The sequence below is a fragment of the Leptodactylus fuscus genome, chromosome 1, assembly GCF_031893055.1.
Source record: "Leptodactylus fuscus isolate aLepFus1 chromosome 1, aLepFus1.hap2, whole genome shotgun sequence".
In the NCBI taxonomy this organism is placed as follows: Eukaryota; Metazoa; Chordata; class Amphibia; order Anura; family Leptodactylidae; genus Leptodactylus; species Leptodactylus fuscus.
The window spans coordinates 240048272-240065488 of NC_134265.1; the positions used below are offsets into that span (position 1 = coordinate 240048272).

Here is a 17217-nt window from a genome sequence, read left to right on the forward strand (position 1 = left end):
ATGAGGGAACGGACACCAGAAATGACCCCCAAAGTGACCCCCAGAGTGACTCAACCAATCATAGGAGCTACTGGGACATAGTAGGGAATTTGGTGTTTGCAATGTTTTCCGCACAGCTTATATATTCCCTCTTCGCCATCCGCTGTGCAATCACGTCTGGGATATGAATACTCACTACACCCCCTGATAAATTCTTTGAGGGGTGCAGTTTTCAAAATGGGGTCACTCCTTTGGGGAATCCACTTTTCTGGTACCTTACAGGCTCTACAAACATGACATGGCGTCCAGATACCAAACATCTGAATCTGTACTCCAAAAGCTGCATCGCGCTCCTTCCCTTCTGCGCCCTGCTGTGCGCCCAAACTACAGTTTATGCCACATGTATGACACATGTATGACACTGGTGTACCCGGGATAATGGATGTAATGTCATATGTGAGTATAAACTGATATTAGGGCACAGCCAGACACAGAAGGGAAGAAGGGTTATTGGGTTTTTGGAGCACAGACGGTTTGGTTTTTGGATGCCATGACACTTTTGTAGAGCTGAAACGCCAGTAATGTGGAATCCCCTAATATGAGACCTTATTTTGGAAACTACACCCCTGAAGGATTTATCCAGGGGTACAGAGAGCATTTTTAACCCCCAAGTGTTGCTATAACTTATTATCCATAAATGAATACGAAGCTGATTGTGAGAAGTGAAAATACCAATTTTTCCAGGAATCCGTCATTTCAGTGCATAATATGTTGTGCCCGCCTTGTATCAGAGATGAACGCTCTAAAAGCCGTTGTGCCCGGGATACCCACTTAACAATTTTTGGAGTGTGTATCTCTGCTGACATAAGTTGGGCACAACATATCAGATACTGAAATGGCGAATCTCTGGAAAAATTTCATTTTTAACTTCTCATTGTCAGTTGCGATTTCATTTCTGGAAACTAAATAAATGCAACCCTCAAGGGTTAAAAGCGCTCACTACGCCACTTGATAAATCCCATCAGTGGGGTAGTGTCCAAAATGGGGTGACATGTCTGCAGATTCCACTTTATTGGCAATTCAGGGTCTTTGCAAAAGTGATGTCCAAAAACCAAACTGTGCGCCAAAAAACAAAATAGCGCTCCTTCCCTTCTGTGCCCAAACAGCCGATTCTACCCACATATGGCATTAAGTCCGTTATCCAGGGTACACCAGTGTCATACATGTGGGCATACACCGCCATTTGGGTACACAGCAGGGCGCAGATGTGAAGGAGCGCTATGTGCTTTTGGAGTGCAGATTTACATTGTTGGTGTTTGGACACCATGTCATATTTGCCGAGTCCCTAAAATTGCCCCTACAAAATGGGGTCACTTCTTAGGGAATTCCAGTTTACTGGAACCTCCAGGGCTCTGCAAAAACATCATGGCGCCCAGAGGGTCCCTCTAAATCTGTACCCCAAAAGCTAAAAAGCGCAGTGCTCCTTCCCTTCTGAGCCCTGCTGTGTGCCCAAGCAGCAGTTTACACCCACATATATAATTTTTTGACCCTCGGGATGGCCCCTTAATAGTTTTAGGAGTGCTGGTCTCTGACAACACAAAGTGGGTGCAACGTATTGGGCACCGAAATGGCAGATTTCTTTCAAAATTTCAATTTTCATTTTGTACATTAATTTTTGGGAAGCATTTTTAGGCTCAGAGTGATAATACACCTTGATACATTCTTTGATGGGTGTAGTTTTTAAAATGGGGTCACATTTGAGGGGTTTCCATTGTATTGATACTTTAGGGGCTCAGCAAATGTGACATGGCACCTGAAAACTATTCCAGGAAAATCTGCCCTCCAAAACCCAAATAGCGCTCTTTCCATTCGGAGCCCCACCATGTCCCCATACAGCAGATTATGGCCACATATGGGGTATTGCCGTGTTCAGGAGAAATTGTGTAACAAAATGTGGGGGGCTTTTTCTCATTTAACCCCTTGTGAAAATTAAAACTTTGGGGATAAAGGGACATTTTAGTAATTTTTAACCTACACATCCCAAGGTTAGTAAAATCTGTGAAAAGGTTATAGGGTCAAAATACTCACTATACTCCTCAATTAATACCTTAAGGGGTCTAGTTTATAAAATGGGGTCATTTATGGGGGTTTTCAATTGTTTTGGTAACGTAAATCTTGTTTGAATGTGCAATGGGCCTGAAATATCTGCAAGCAAAATTTGTGTCTTGAAATCCAGTTGGTGCTCCCATCTTTTTGGGCCCTACCGTGCGTCCGTACATAGGATTAAGGCCACAAAGTGTACATTTTTGAACACGGGAGAAATGGGGCCATCTATTTTGGGGTGTTTTCCTTTATTTTCATGCCTTGTGTACAAAAAAACTGCCTTTAAAATGACTCTTTTGTGTAAAGAATATGACAATTTTTTGTTTGACACAAATTCTTTTAAAACCTATGGGGTCAAAATACTCACTATACCCCTCAATGAATACCTCAAGGGGTCTAGTTTATAAAATGGGGTCATTTATGGGGGGTTTCAATTGTTTAGGTAACTCAAATCTTGTTTGAATGCGCAATGGGCCTGAAACATTTGGAAGCAAAAATTGTGTCTTGAAATCCAGTTGGTGCTCCCTTCTTTTTGGGCCCTACCGTGTGTCCGTACATAGGATTAAGGCTACAAAGTGTACATTTTTGAACACAGAAGAAATGGAGTCATCTATTTTGGAGTGTTTTTTCTTCATTTTCATGTGTTATGTGCAAAAAAACTGCCTATAAAATGACACTTTTGTGTAACAAAATGACATTTTTTTGTTAAACGCAAATTTTCTAAAAACATAAGGGGTCAAAGTACTCACTATACCCCTCAATGAATACCTTAAGGGGTCTAGTTTATAAAATGGGGTCATTTATGGGGGTTTTCAATTGCTTTGGTAACTCAAATCTTGTTCAAATGTGCAATGGGCCTAAAATATCTGCAAGCAAAATTTGTGCTTTGAAATCCATTTGGCCTTCCCTACCTCTTAGGCCCTACTTTACGTGCATATATAGGACTAAGGCCACAAAGTGTACATTTTTTAACACGGGAGAAGTGGGGTGATATATTTTGGGGTGTGTTTCTTCTTTTCGATGTGTTGTGTGCAAAAAAAACTGGTTTTAAAATGACACATATTTGAAGAAAATGAAAATGTAATTTTTTTCATCATTTGTAATAATTCTTGCAAAACAATATTTGTTTGATCAAAATGCTCACTATACCCCTCAAAGAATACCTGAAGGGGTCTAGTTTTACAAATTGGGTCATTTAATGGGAGGTTCTGTCATTATGTCACCTATTCTTGTCTGCAAACATAGCTTGGTACAGGAAAAAAAAAATCACAAACTCAAAATTTCCAAAATTTGCTTATAAACTTGATAAACTTCTAAATTGTCTAAATTACTCAAATATGCTAAAATTATTTCAAATATGCTTGAAACACAAAAGGAACATTTGGAAATATATAACTAGTAACTTTTTTGCCCTGTATTATTGTGCATATGTGAGATATCGCAGCTGAAAATGGAAAACATTGTGAAAAATTTCAAAATTTTCAGAGTTTTTTAATAAATTTATACAAGTTATATCAGTCTAATTTTACCTTCTCAGTAAAGTAAAACATGTCACGAAAAAACAATATCAGAATCGCTTGGATGCGCTATACTGTTACAGAATTATTCACTGATAAAGTCACACAGGGCAAATTTCCAAAATTTGGCTTGGTCATTAAGGTCTAAAATAGGCTGGTCATTAAGGGGTTAAGAGAGAGTGTTCAATTATGGTTTTATGGGTGATTCTAGAATATGCAAAGTGTCTAATCCTATTTCCAGCATAGATCATCTAGGGTGCTAATAGTTACAGAATAATGGTAAAAGTCGATTGTACATTTGCAGTTTTGGCATTAAGCAAAAATCTAGAAAATCCAAACAAAAGTGTCAAACTCTTACGATCAAGATGATACGTATGTGAATGATGCATGCTTTGCAAAGCAATTCTCCGCCTGAACAGGGAATTGAACCCTGGACTCTCAGATTAAAAGTCTGATGCTCTACCGACTGAGCTATCCAGGCCCTCCGAAATATAATGCTGTTCCCCAAATAGGAATTAATGTACATAAGAATACATCTCCTTTAAGTGAGAGTGTTCAATTAGGGATTTATGGGTGATTCTAGAATATGAAAGTGTCTATCCTATTTCCAGCATAGATCATCAGGGGTGCTAATATTTACAGAATAATGGTAAAAGTCGATTGTACATTTGCAGTTTTGGCATTAAGCAAAAATCTAGAAAATCCAAACAAAAGTGTCAAACTCTTAAGATCAACATGATACGTATGTGAATGATACATACTTTTCAAAGCAATTCTTCGCCTGAACAGGGACTTGAACCCTGGACCCTCAGATTAAAAGTCTGATGCTCTACCAACTGAGCTATCCAGGCTCTAAAAAACATAATACTGTACCTCAAATCGGAATTAATGTACATGTGAATAGATCTGCTTTGAGAGAGTGTTCAATTATGGTTTTATGGGTGATTCTAGAATATGCAAAGTTTCTAATCCTATTTCCAGCATAGATCATCTAGGGTGCTAAATGTTACAGAATAATGGTAAAATTCGATTGTACATTTGCAGTTTTGGCATTAAGCAAAAATCTAGAAAATCCAAACAAAAGTGTCAAACTCTTAAGATCAACATGATACGTATGTGAATGATACATACTTTTCAAAGCAATTCTCCGCCTGAACAGGGACTTGAACCCTGGACCCTCAGATTAAAAGTCTGATGCTCTACCAACTGAGCTATCCAGGCTCTAAAAAACATAACACTGTACCTCAAATCGGAATTAATGTACATGTGAATAGATCTGCTTTGAGAGAGTGTTTAATTATGGTTTCATGGGTGATTCTAGAATATGCAAAGTGTCTAATCCTATTTCCAGCACAGATCATCTAGGGTGCTAATAGTTACAGAATATTGTTAAAATTTAGAGATGAGCGAACACTAAAATGTTCGAGGTTCGAAATTCGATTCGAACAGCCGCTCACTGTTCGAGTGGGTTTCGAACCCCATTATAGTCTATGGGGAACATAAACTCGTTAAGGGGGAAACCCAAATTCGTGTCTGGAGGGTCACCAAGTCCACTATGACACCCAAGGAAATGATACCAACACCCTGGAATGACACTGGGACAGCAGGGGAAGCATGTCTGGGGGCATAAAAGTCACTTTATTTCATGGAAATCCCTGTCAGTTTGCGATTTTCGCAGGCTAACTTTTCCCCATAGAAATGCATTGGCCAGTGCTGATTGGCCAGAGTACGGAACTCGACCAATCAGCGCTGGCTCTGCTGGAGGAGGCGGAGTCTAAGATCGCTCCACACCAGTCTCCATTCAGGTCCGACCTTAGACTCCGCCTCCTCCAGCAGAGCCAGCGCTGATTGGCCGAATTCCGTACTCTGGCCAATCAGCACTGGCTAATGCATTGTATTGGCGTGATGAAGCAGTGCTGAATGTGTGTGCTTAGCACACACATTCAGCTCTACTTCATCGGGCTAATAGAATGCATTGGCCAATCAGCGCTGGCCAATGCATTCTATTAGCTTGATGAAGCAGAGTGTGCACAAGGGTTCAAGCGCACCCTCGGCTCTGATGTAGCAGAGCCGAGGGTGCGCTTGAACCCTTGTGCACACTCTGCTTCATCAAGCTAATAGAATGCATTGGCCAGCGCTGATTGAAGCAGAGCTGAATCTGTGTGCTTAGCCAACTACTCCACCGGTGTAGTTGAGCTAAATACACACATTCAGCACTGCTTCATCACGCCAATAGAATGCATTGGCCAGCACTGATTGGCCAGAGTACGGAATTCGGCCAATCAGCGCTGGCCAATGCATCCCTATGGGAAAATGTTTATCTCACAAAAATCACAATTACACACCCGATAGAGCCCCAAAAAGTTATTTTTAATAACATTCCCCCCTAAATAAAGGTTATCCGTAGCTATCCCTGCCTGTACAGCTATCCCTGTCTCATAGTCACAAAGTTCACATTCTCATATGACCCGGATTTGAAATCCACTATTCGTCTAAAATGGAGGTCACCTGATTTCGGCAGCCAATGACTTTTTCCAATTTTTTTCAATGCCCCCGGTGTCGTAGTTCCTGTCCCACCTCCCCTGCGCTGTTATTGGTGCAAAAAAGGCGCCAGGGAAGGTGGGAGGGGAATCGAATTTTGGCGCACTTTACCACGCAGCGTTCGATTCAATTCGAACATGGCGAACACCCTGATATCCGATCGAACATGTGTTCGATAGAACACTGTTCGCTCATCTCTATTAAAATTCGATTGTACATTTGCAGTTTTGGCATTAAGCAAAAATCTAAAAAATCCAAACAAAAGTGTCAAACTCTTACGATCAACATGATACGTATGAGAACAATGCAAACTTTTCAATGCAACTCTCTGCCTGAACAGGAACCTGAACCATAGACCCTCAGATTAAAAGTCTGATGCTTTACCGACTGAGCTATCCAGGCTCTACAAAATATAATACCGTACCTCAAATCGGAACTAATGTACATGTGAATAGATCTGCTTTAAGAGAGAGTGTTCAATTATGGTTTTATGGGTGATTCTAGAATATGCAAAGTTTCTAATCCTATTTCCAGCATAGATCATCTAGGGTGCTAATAGTTACAGAATAATGGTAAAATTCGATTGTACATTTGCAGTTTTGGCATTAAGCAAAAATCTAGAAAATCCAAAACAAAAGTTTCAAACTTTTATGATCAACATCATACGTATATGAATGATGCATACTTTTCAAAGCAACTCTCCGCCTGAACAGGGACTTGAACCCTGGACCCTCAGATTAAAAGTCTGATGTTCTACCGACTGAGCTATCCAGGCTCTCTGAAATATAATGCTGTACCCCAAATTGGAATTAATGTACATAAGAATAGATCTCCTTTAAGTGAGAGTGTTCAATTAGGGATTTATGGGTGATTCTAGAATATGAAAGTGTCTATCCTATTTCCAGCATAGATCATCTGGGGTGCTAATATTTACAGAATAATGGTAAAAGTCGATTGTACATTTGCAGTTTTGGCATTAAGCAAAAATCTAGAAAATGCAAACAAAAGTGTCAAACTCTTAAGATCAACATGATACGTATGTGAATGATACATACTTTTCAAAAAAATTCTCCGCCTGAACAGGGACTTGAACCCTGGACCCTCAGAATAAAAGCCTGATGCTCTACCGCAGGGGTAGGCAACCTTTTTTGTTCGGCGTGCCGATTTAAATTAAATAATCAAAGATGAGGTCCTCGGAGTGCCGAGCAATAATTGTAAAGCTGACGACACCTACACTAAAGTCATATAGCACAAACCACAACATAGGGGTGCTGTCATACTGCGCTCCCAGCCACATGCGCTTACCACTATTTGCCTGGGTACACATGTGCTTTTCCTTTAGAAGCAATGTAAGTACATGCGTAACCCACAATTAGTGGTAATGTATGTGACTGGGAGCAGTGTAAGGTCATACCTGTAAAGCTCTGACACACAATGTACCTGTATGCTCCATCCAGTCCTTGGCCGTTAGTAACTTCAGTTTTCTGTAAGGGAGCGTTCACACTACCGTCGGTGTCCGACAGCTAGTGTCCGCTGCTAATGTCCATTCAAAATCTTGCACGGACATTAGCATCGGACACTAGCTGTGTCCGTGACATTTTGCATTGATTTAAATGGACACCGGGTGCGTTCTTTTACTGTCTGTGGGTGTCCTTAACTGTCCGTTCTCAAAGATGTCCGACTTTTCAAGCGGACAGCAAAACCCGACATGTAGGTTTTTCTGTCCGCTTGAAAAGTCGGACATCTTTGGGAACGGACACTTAAGGACACCCACGAACAGTAAACGAACGCACCTGATGTCCATTTAAATCAATGCAAAATGTCACGGACACAGCTAGTGTCCGCTGCTAATGTCCACACAAGATTTTGAACAGACATTAGCAGCGGACATTGTCTGACGGACACAGACGGTAGTGTGAACGCTCCCTAAGTGAAACGAAGATTAATTTGTCACTTTTAGTTCCTGGCGGTGCAGTAACAGCAAAACCCCAGCCAGGAATTAATGGGTGTCACACTTTCAACAAAGTGGCCGCACTAGTGCCCAGGAACTGGATTTGGCTATAATTGCATCTAGTTACAGTGTCACCACCTAATAGAATCCCACTAAGGCTGAGGCCCCACATTACAAAAATGCAGCTTTTTTATTGCAGATTTAGCTGCATTTTTTTTTTTACGTCAAAGCCAAGAATGGCTAGAAAACGAATGGGAAATATATAGGAAGCTTCTTATATGTCTCCCTCCTGCTCAATCTACTCCTGGCTTCGGCTAAAAAAAAAACCCTGCAAAATCTGCAACGAAAAAAAGCTGTTTCTGCAACGTGGGGCTTTAGCCTAAGGCCCTCGCGTTGTTGGAACACAGCTTTTTTTGTTACATATTTTGCTGCGTTTTTCTGAGCCTGAGCCAGGAGTAGATTAAGCAGAAGGGAAACGTATAAGAAGCTTCCTATATATTTCCCATTCCTTCTGTAGCCATTTTTAGCTTTGGTTGAAATAAACCGCATGAAAATCTGCAACAAAAATGCTGCATTTCTGCAATGTGGGGCCTCAGCCTTACGCCTCCTGCATACAAATGGCATGGATGTGGTTTTCACTGACCTATATGTTAAAAATGAATTGACAGGGCTGCAAATGCAGACAGATATAGGGGATGTATAGGACAGATATAGGGTACGTATAGGACAGATATAGGGGATGTATAGGACAGATATAGGGGATGTATAGGACACATATAGGGGATGTATAGGACACATATAGGACCTGCTCAATAGTTTTCAGCTCTTCAATTTGGCCCAGATACACAGCCACAAAAATAATGGCTGTATATATGGGTCAATTGAAATATATAGGTCTGTACTTTTATCCACAGTTGTAGAGTCTGGTCATGTGCATTACAGGTTAACTCAATGTGCCTCATATTAATAGCAGTTAACCCCATCATGTCCCTCACATTAACCCCGTGTGCTTTACATAAGGGACACTGATATGTGAGACATATGGAGGTAATAAGTGAATATCTTCATTATATAGGTCCTTTATTAGTACCCCCATATGTCTAACACATCAGTAACCCTTATGTGAGCCACACAGGGTTAATGTGAGGGACATGATGGGGTTAACTGCTATTAATGTGAGGCACATGGGGTTACTAACACTAAAGTAATAACCCCAAATGCCTGACATTAATGAGAATAGTTAGTAACACACGTACCTGGTGTTTTTACTTTCACTTTGCTCCCGAAGCTTCCTCTCTCTCCTCAGGGCTGCAGACGGCAGGAGCTCCTCCTCACATGTAGCAGCAGGTCCAGGGAGCCCTTAGCCTGTGCAGTGAGAGGCTCACCTCTGATTGGTGGGCAGTGAGAGAAGGGGGCGTGTCCTCAGCTCTATAGCAGAGCACTGAAGGGACGCTCTCTCTCTCTCTCAATTTGTATGAAAGTTGCAGGCTGGCTGCCGTGCCAGCAAAATATGCCTCGCGTGCCAGTCTTGGCACGCGTGCCAGGGGTTGCCGACCCCTGCTCTACCGACTGAGCTATCCAGGCTCTACAAAATATAATACTGTACCTCAAATAGGAATTAATGTACATGTGAATAGATCTGCTTTAAGAGAGAGTGTTCAATTATGGTTTTATGGGTGATTTTAGAATATGCAAAGTGTCTAATCCTATTTCCAGCATAGATCATCTAGGGTGCTAATAGTTACAGAATAATGTTAAAATTCGATTGTACATTTGCAGTTTTGGCATTAAGCAAAAATCTAAAAAATCCAAACAAAAGTGTCAAACTCTTACGATCAACATGATACGTATGAGAATGATGCACACTTTTCAAAGGAACTCTCCGCCTGAACAGGAACCTGAACCCTGGACCCTCAGATTAAAAGTCTGATGCTCTACCGACTGAGCTATCCAGGCTCTCCAAAACATAACGCTGTACCCCAAATCGGAATTAATGTACATAAGAATAGATCTCCTTTAAGTGAGTGTTCAATTATGGATTCATGGGTGATTCTAGAATATGCAAAGTGTCTAATCCTATTTCCAGCATAGATCATCTAGGGTGCTAATAGTTACAGAATCATAGCATAATTAGATTGTACATTTGCAGTTTTGGCATTAAGCAAAAATCTAGAAAAACCAAACAAAAGTGTTAAACTCTTATGATAGCCATAAGATCAACATGATACATATGTGTATGATGGATAATTTTTAAAACAATTCTTCGCTTGAACAGGGACTTGAACCCTGGACCCTCAGATTAAAAGTCTGACGCTCTACCAACTGAGCTATCCAGGCTCTACGAAATATAATGCTGTACCCCAAATCGGAATTAATGTACATAAGAATAGATCTCCTTTAAGTGATAGTGTTCAATTAGGGATTCATGGGTGTTTCTAGAATATGCAAAGTGTATATTCCTATTTCAAGCATAGATCATCTGGGGTGCTAGTGTGGTATCCCAAGGGATGCAGGTGTTATAGTAGGACCTAATGGGGCTAGTAGTCCCTCTGATAGCTGAGCTTTTATAATGGTCACGGTAGCTGTAGTGGTGGTCCTGACTGTGGGGCACCTCTCATAGGACACACAGCAAGTCAATTTTCAAAAGAAGAATAGCAAAAGACACAGTCCTTTGTTAACCAAAAGTTTCTTTACTGAGGACTCTGATAAAGTGCCGCCATACCTCACAGTGATACAGTCTCATGTAAAATACTGTGGGTGCATGTGATGCAGGATTCCCTTGTAAGCTGACAGGTAATGGCTGATGCTGACACAACTCTCCTCAGATTTGGTTGTTTAGAGTATTGAGGAGACACAGTCCAGGTTATAGCTACAGAAGAGGGATCTTCACTAGAGATGAGCGAACAGTGTTCTATCGAACTCATGTTCGATCGGATATTAGGCTGTTCGGCATGTTCGAATCGAATCGAACACCGCGTGGTAAAGTGCGCCATTACTCGATTCCCCTCCCACCTTCCCTGGCGCCTTTTTTGCTCCAATAACAGCGCTGGGTAGGTGGGACAGGAACTACGACACCGGTGACGTTGAAAAAAGTAGGCAAAACCCATTGGCTGCCGAAAACATGTGACCTCTAATTTAAAAGAACAGCGACGCCCAGCTTCGCGTCATTCTGAGCTTGCAATTCACCGAGGACGGAGGTTTCCGTCCAGCTAGCTAGGGCTTAGATTCTGGGTAGGCAGGGACAGGCTAGGATAGGAAGGAGAAGACAACCAACAGCTCTTGTAAGAGCTAAATTGCAGGGAGAAGCTTGTCAGTGTAACGTGGCACTGACGGGCTCAATCGCCGCAACCCAGCTTTCCCAGGATCCTGAATGGAATACACTGTCAGTGTATTCCCGTATACCCGATATATACCCCGATACCCGTTCCAACGGTGTGCCCCCCCACCTTCACCCCAGAAATACCCTGCAAGTCCCCTAGCAATAGAATTGGGGCTATATACACCCACAATTTTTACTACTGGTATACAGTGCCATTGTCTGACTGGGAATTCAAAGAATATATTGGGAATACAAATACCCTCATTTCTTGCTACTGCCATATAGTGCCAGTTTCTGACTGGGAATTCAAAGAATATATTGGGGTTACGTGCACCCACAATTTTTACTACTGGTATACAGTGCCATTGTCTGACTGGGAATTCAAAGAATATATTGGGAATACAAATACCCTCATTTCTTGCTACTGCCATATAGTGCCAGTGTCTGACTGGGAATTCAAAGAATATATTGGGGTTACGTGCACCCACAATTTTTACTACTGGTATACAGTGCCATTGTCTGACTGGGAATTCAAAGAGTATATTGGGAATACAAATACCCTCATTTCTTGCTACTGCCATATAGTGCCAGTTTCTGACTGGGAATTCAAAGAATATATTGGGGTTACGTGCACCCACAATTTTTACTACTGGTATACAGTGCCATTGTCTGACTGGGAATTCAAAGAATATATTGGGAATACAAATACCCTCATTTCTTGCTACTGCCATATAGTGCCAGTTTCTGACTGGTAATTCAAAGAATATATTGGGGTTACGTGCACCCACAATTTTTACTACTGGTATACAGTGCCATTGTCTGACTGGGAATTCAAAGAGTATATTGGGAATACAAATACCCTCATTTCTTGCTACTGCCATATAGTGCCAGTGTCTGACTGGGAATTCAAAGAATATATTGGGGTTACGTGCACCCACAATTTTTACTACTGGTATACAGTGCCATTGTCTGACTGGGAATTCAAAGAATATATTGGGAATACAAATACCCTCATTTCTTGCTACTGCCATATAGTGCCAGTTTCTGACTGGGAATTCAAAGAATATATTGGGGTTACGTGCACCCACAATTTTTACTACTGGTATACAGTGCCATTGTCTGACTGGGAATTCAAAGAATATATTGGGGTTATAAATACCCTCATTTCTTGCTACTGCCATATAGTGCCAGTTTCTGACTGGTAATTCAAAGAATATATTGGGGTTACGTGCACCCACAATTTTTACTACTGGTATACAGTGCCATTGTCTGACTGGGAATTCAAAGAATATATTGGGGTTATAAATACCCTCATTTCTTGCTACTGCCATATAGTGCCAGTTTCTGACTGGTAATTCAAAGAATATATTGGGGTTACGTGCACCCACAATTTTTACTACTGGTATACAGTGCCATTGTCTGACTGGGAATTCAAAGAGTATATTGGGAATACAAATACCCTCATTTCTTGCTACTGCCATATAGTGCCAGTGTCTGACTGGGAATTCAAAGAATATATTGGGGTTACGTGCACCCACAATTTTTACTACTGGTATACAGTGCCATTGTCTGACTGGGAATTCAAAGAGTATATTGGGAATACAAATACCCTCATTTCTTGCTACTGCCATATAGTGCCAGTTTCTGACTGGGAATTCAAAGAATATATTGGGGTTACGTGCACCCACAATTTTTACTACTGGTATACAGTGCCATTGTCTGACTGGGAATTCAAAGAGTATATTGGGAATACAAATACCCTCATTTCTTGCTACTGCCATATAGTGCCAGTTTCTGACTGGGAATTCAAAGAATATATTGGGGTTACGTGCACCCACAATTTTTACTACTGGTATACAGTGCCATTGTCTGACTGGGAATTCAAAGAATATATTGGGGTTATAAATACCCTCATTTCTTGCTACTGCCATATAGTGCCAGTTTCTGACTGGTAATTCAAAGAATATATTGGGGTTACGTGCACCCACAATTTTTACTACTGGTATACAGTGCCATTGTCTGACTGGGAATTCAAAGAGTATATTGGGAATACAAATACCCTCATTTCTTGCTACTGCCATATAGTGCCAGTGTCTGACTGGGAATTCAAAGAATATATTGGGGTTACGTGCACCCACAATTTTTACTACTGGTATACAGTGCCATTGTCTGACTGGGAATTCAAAGAGTATATTGGGAATACAAATACCCTCATTTCTTGCTACTGCCATATAGTGCCAGTTTCTGACTGGGAATTCAAAGAATATATTTGGGTTACGTGCACCCACAATTTTTACTACTGGTATACAGTGCCATTGTCTGACTGGGAATTCAAAGAATATATTGGGGTTATAAATACCCTCATTTCTTGCTACTGCCATATAGTGCCAGTTTCTGACTGGGAATTCAAAGAATATATTGGGGTTACGTGCACCCACAATTTTTACTACTGGTATACAGTGCCATTGTCTGACTGGGAATTCAAAGAATATATTGGGGTTATAAATACCCTCATTTCTTGCTACTGCCATATAGTGCCAGTTTCTGACTGGTAATTCAAAGAATATATTGGGGTTACGTGCACCCACAATTTTTACTACTGGTATACAGTGCCATTGTCTGACTGGGAATTCAAAGAATATATTGGGAATACAAATACCCTCATTTCTTGCTACTGCCATATAGTGCCAGTGTCTGACTGGGAATTCAAAGAATATATTGGGGTTACGTGCACCCACAATTTTTACTACTGGTATACAGTGCCATTGTCTGACTGGGAATTCAAAGAGTATATTGGGAATACAAATACCCTCATTTCTTGCTACTGCCATATAGTGCCAGTTTCTGACTGGGAATTCAAAGAATATATTGGGGTTACGTGCACCCACAATTTTTACTACTGGTATACAGTGCCATTGTCTGACTGGGAATTCAAAGAATATATTGGGGTTATAAATACCCTCATTTCTTGCTACTGCCATATAGTGCCAGTTTCTGACTGGTAATTCAAAGAATATATTGGGGTTACGTGCACCCACAATTTTTACTACTGGTATACAGTGCCATTGTCTGACTGGGAATTCAAAGAGTATATTGGGAATACAAATACCCTCATTTCTTGCTACTGCCATATAGTGCCAGTTTCTGACTGGGAATTCAAAGAATATATTGGGGTTACGTGCACCCACAATTTTTACTACTGGTATACAGTGCCATTGTCTGACTGGGAATTCAAAGAGTATATTGGGAATACAAATACCCTCATTTCTTGCTACTGCCATATAGTGCCAGTTTCTGACTGGGAATTCAAAGAATATATTGGGGTTACGTGCACCCACAATTTTTACTACTGGTATACAGTGCCATTGTCTGACTGGGAATTCAAAGAATATATTGGGGTTATAAATACCCTCATTTCTTGCTACTGCCATATAGTGCCAGTTTCTGACTGGTAATTCAAAGAATATATTGGGGTTACGTGCACCCACAATTTTTACTACTGGTATACAGTGCCATTGTCTGACTGGGAATTCAAAGAGTATATTGGGAATACAAATACCCTCATTTCTTGCTACTGCCATATAGTGCCAGTTTCTGACTGGGAATTCAAAGAATATATTGGGGTTACGTGCACCCACAATTTTTACTACTGGTATACAGTGCCATTGTCTGACTGGGAATTCAAAGAATATATTGGGGTTATAAATACCCTCATTTCTTGCTACTGCCATATAGTGCCAGTTTCTGACTGGTAATTCAAAGAATATATTGGGGTTACGTGCACCCACAATTTTTACTACTGGTATACAGTGCCATTGTCTGACTGGGAATTCAAAGAGTATATTGGGAATACAAATACCCTCATTTCTTGCTACTGCCATATAGTGCCAGTGTCTGACTGGGAATTCAAAGAATATATTGGGGTTACGTGCACCCACAATTTTTACTACTGGTATACAGTGCCATTGTCTGACTGGGAATTCAAAGAGTATATTGGGAATACAAATACCCTCATTTCTTGCTACTGCCATATAGTGCCAGTTTCTGACTGGGAATTCAAAGAATATATTGGGGTTACGTGCACCCACAATTTTTACTACTGGTATACAGTGCCAATTTCTAACTAGGAATTCAAAATGCGCAAGGCTCCCGGAAAGGGACGTGGACGAGGCTGTGGGCGAGGTCGGGGGAATGGTTCTGGGGAGCAAGGTAGCAGTGAAGCCACAGGGCGTCCTGTGCCTACTCCTGTGGGGCAGCAAGCATTGCGCCACTCCACAGTGCCAGGGTTGCTTGCCACATTAACTAAACTGCAGGGTACAAACCTTAGTAGGCCCGAGAACCAGGAACAGGTCTTGCAATGGCTGTCAGAGAACGCTTACAGCACATTGTCCAGCAGCCAGTCAGACTCTGCCTCCTCTCCTCCTATTACCCAACAGTCTTGTCTTCCTTCCTCCCAAAATTCCGAAGCTTTACAGAACAATAACCCAAACTGTCCCTGCTCCCCAGAGCTGTTCTCCGCTCCTTTCATTGTCCCTCAACCTGCCTCTCCACGTCACGATTCCACGAACCTAACAGAGGAGCATCTGTATCCAGATGCTCAAACACTAGAGTCTCCTCCATCTCCGTTCGATTTGGTGGTGGATGACCAGCAACCCACCCTCATCGACGATGATGTGACGCAGTTGCCGTCAGGGCATCCAGTTGACCGGCGCATTGTGCGGGAGGAGGAGATGAGACAGGAGTTGGAAGAGGAAGTGGTGGATGATGAGGACACTGACCCGACCTGGACAGGGGGGATGTCAAGCGGGGAAAGTAGTGTGGATGTTGAGGCAGGTGCAGCACCAAAAAGGGTAGCTAGAGGCAGAGGCAGAGGTCAGCAGCTTAGGCGAAGCCAGGCCACACCCGGAATCTCCCAAGATGTTCCAGTTCGTACCCAGCCCCGAAAAACTCCCACCTCGAGGGCACGTTTCTCGAAGGTGTGGAGTTTTTTCAAGGAATGCGCCGAGGACAGATATAGTGTTGTCTGCACAATTTGCCTCTCGAAATTGATTAGGGGCTCTGAGAAGAGCAACCTGTCCACCACTTCAATGCGCCGTCATTTGGAATCCAAGCACTGGAATCAGTGGCAGGCAGCAACGGCAGGACAAAGGCCGACTGCCGTTCACGCCACTGCCACTGCCTCTGCCTCTGCCTCTGCCACTGCCACTGCTGACTGTGCTGGCGATGCACTCCAGAGGACGAGCCAGGACACCACTTCATCTGCCTCCGCCACTTTGTTGACTTCTACCTCATCCTCCCCTGGTCCTGTCTTATCTCCTTCTCCTGCACCATCAAAGGCACCATCAGGCGTTTCTTTACAACAACCCACCATCTCTCAGACATTGGAGCGGCGGCAGAAATACACTGCTAACCACCCACACGCGCAAGCCTTGAACGCCAACATCGCTAAACTGCTGGCCCAGGAGATGTTGGCGTTCCGGCTTGTTGAAACTCCCGCCTTCCTGGACCTGATGGCAACTGCGGCACCTCGCTATGCCGTCCCTAGCCGTCACTACTTCTCCCGGTGTGCCGTCCCCGCCTTGCACCAGCACGTGTCACTCAACATCAGGCGGGCCCTTAGTTCCGCGCTTTGCACAAAGGTCCACTTGACCACCGACGCGTGGACAAGTGCATGCGGACAGGGACGCTACATTTCACTGACGGCACACTGGGTGAATGTAGTTGAGGCTGGGACTGCTTCCCAAACTGGCCCGGTGTACCTCGTCTCCCCGCCTAACATTCCTGGCAGGGACACGAGAAGAACACCC

At 42.3% G+C, this 17217-nt stretch overlaps 2 non-coding genes across 2 annotated transcripts; both read right to left on the reverse strand.

Moving 5' to 3' along the window:
* Positions 1 to 4377: 4377 nt before the first annotated feature.
* On the reverse strand, positions 4378 to 4450 carry TRNAK-UUU (transfer RNA lysine (anticodon UUU)). Its single transcript has one exon. It is a non-coding gene; the product is annotated as a tRNA-Lys (tRNA).
* Positions 4451 to 4747: 297 nt separating this feature from the next.
* On the reverse strand, positions 4748 to 4820 carry TRNAK-UUU (transfer RNA lysine (anticodon UUU)). Its single transcript has one exon. It is a non-coding gene; the product is annotated as a tRNA-Lys (tRNA).
* Positions 4821 to 17217: the final 12397 nt, after the last annotated feature.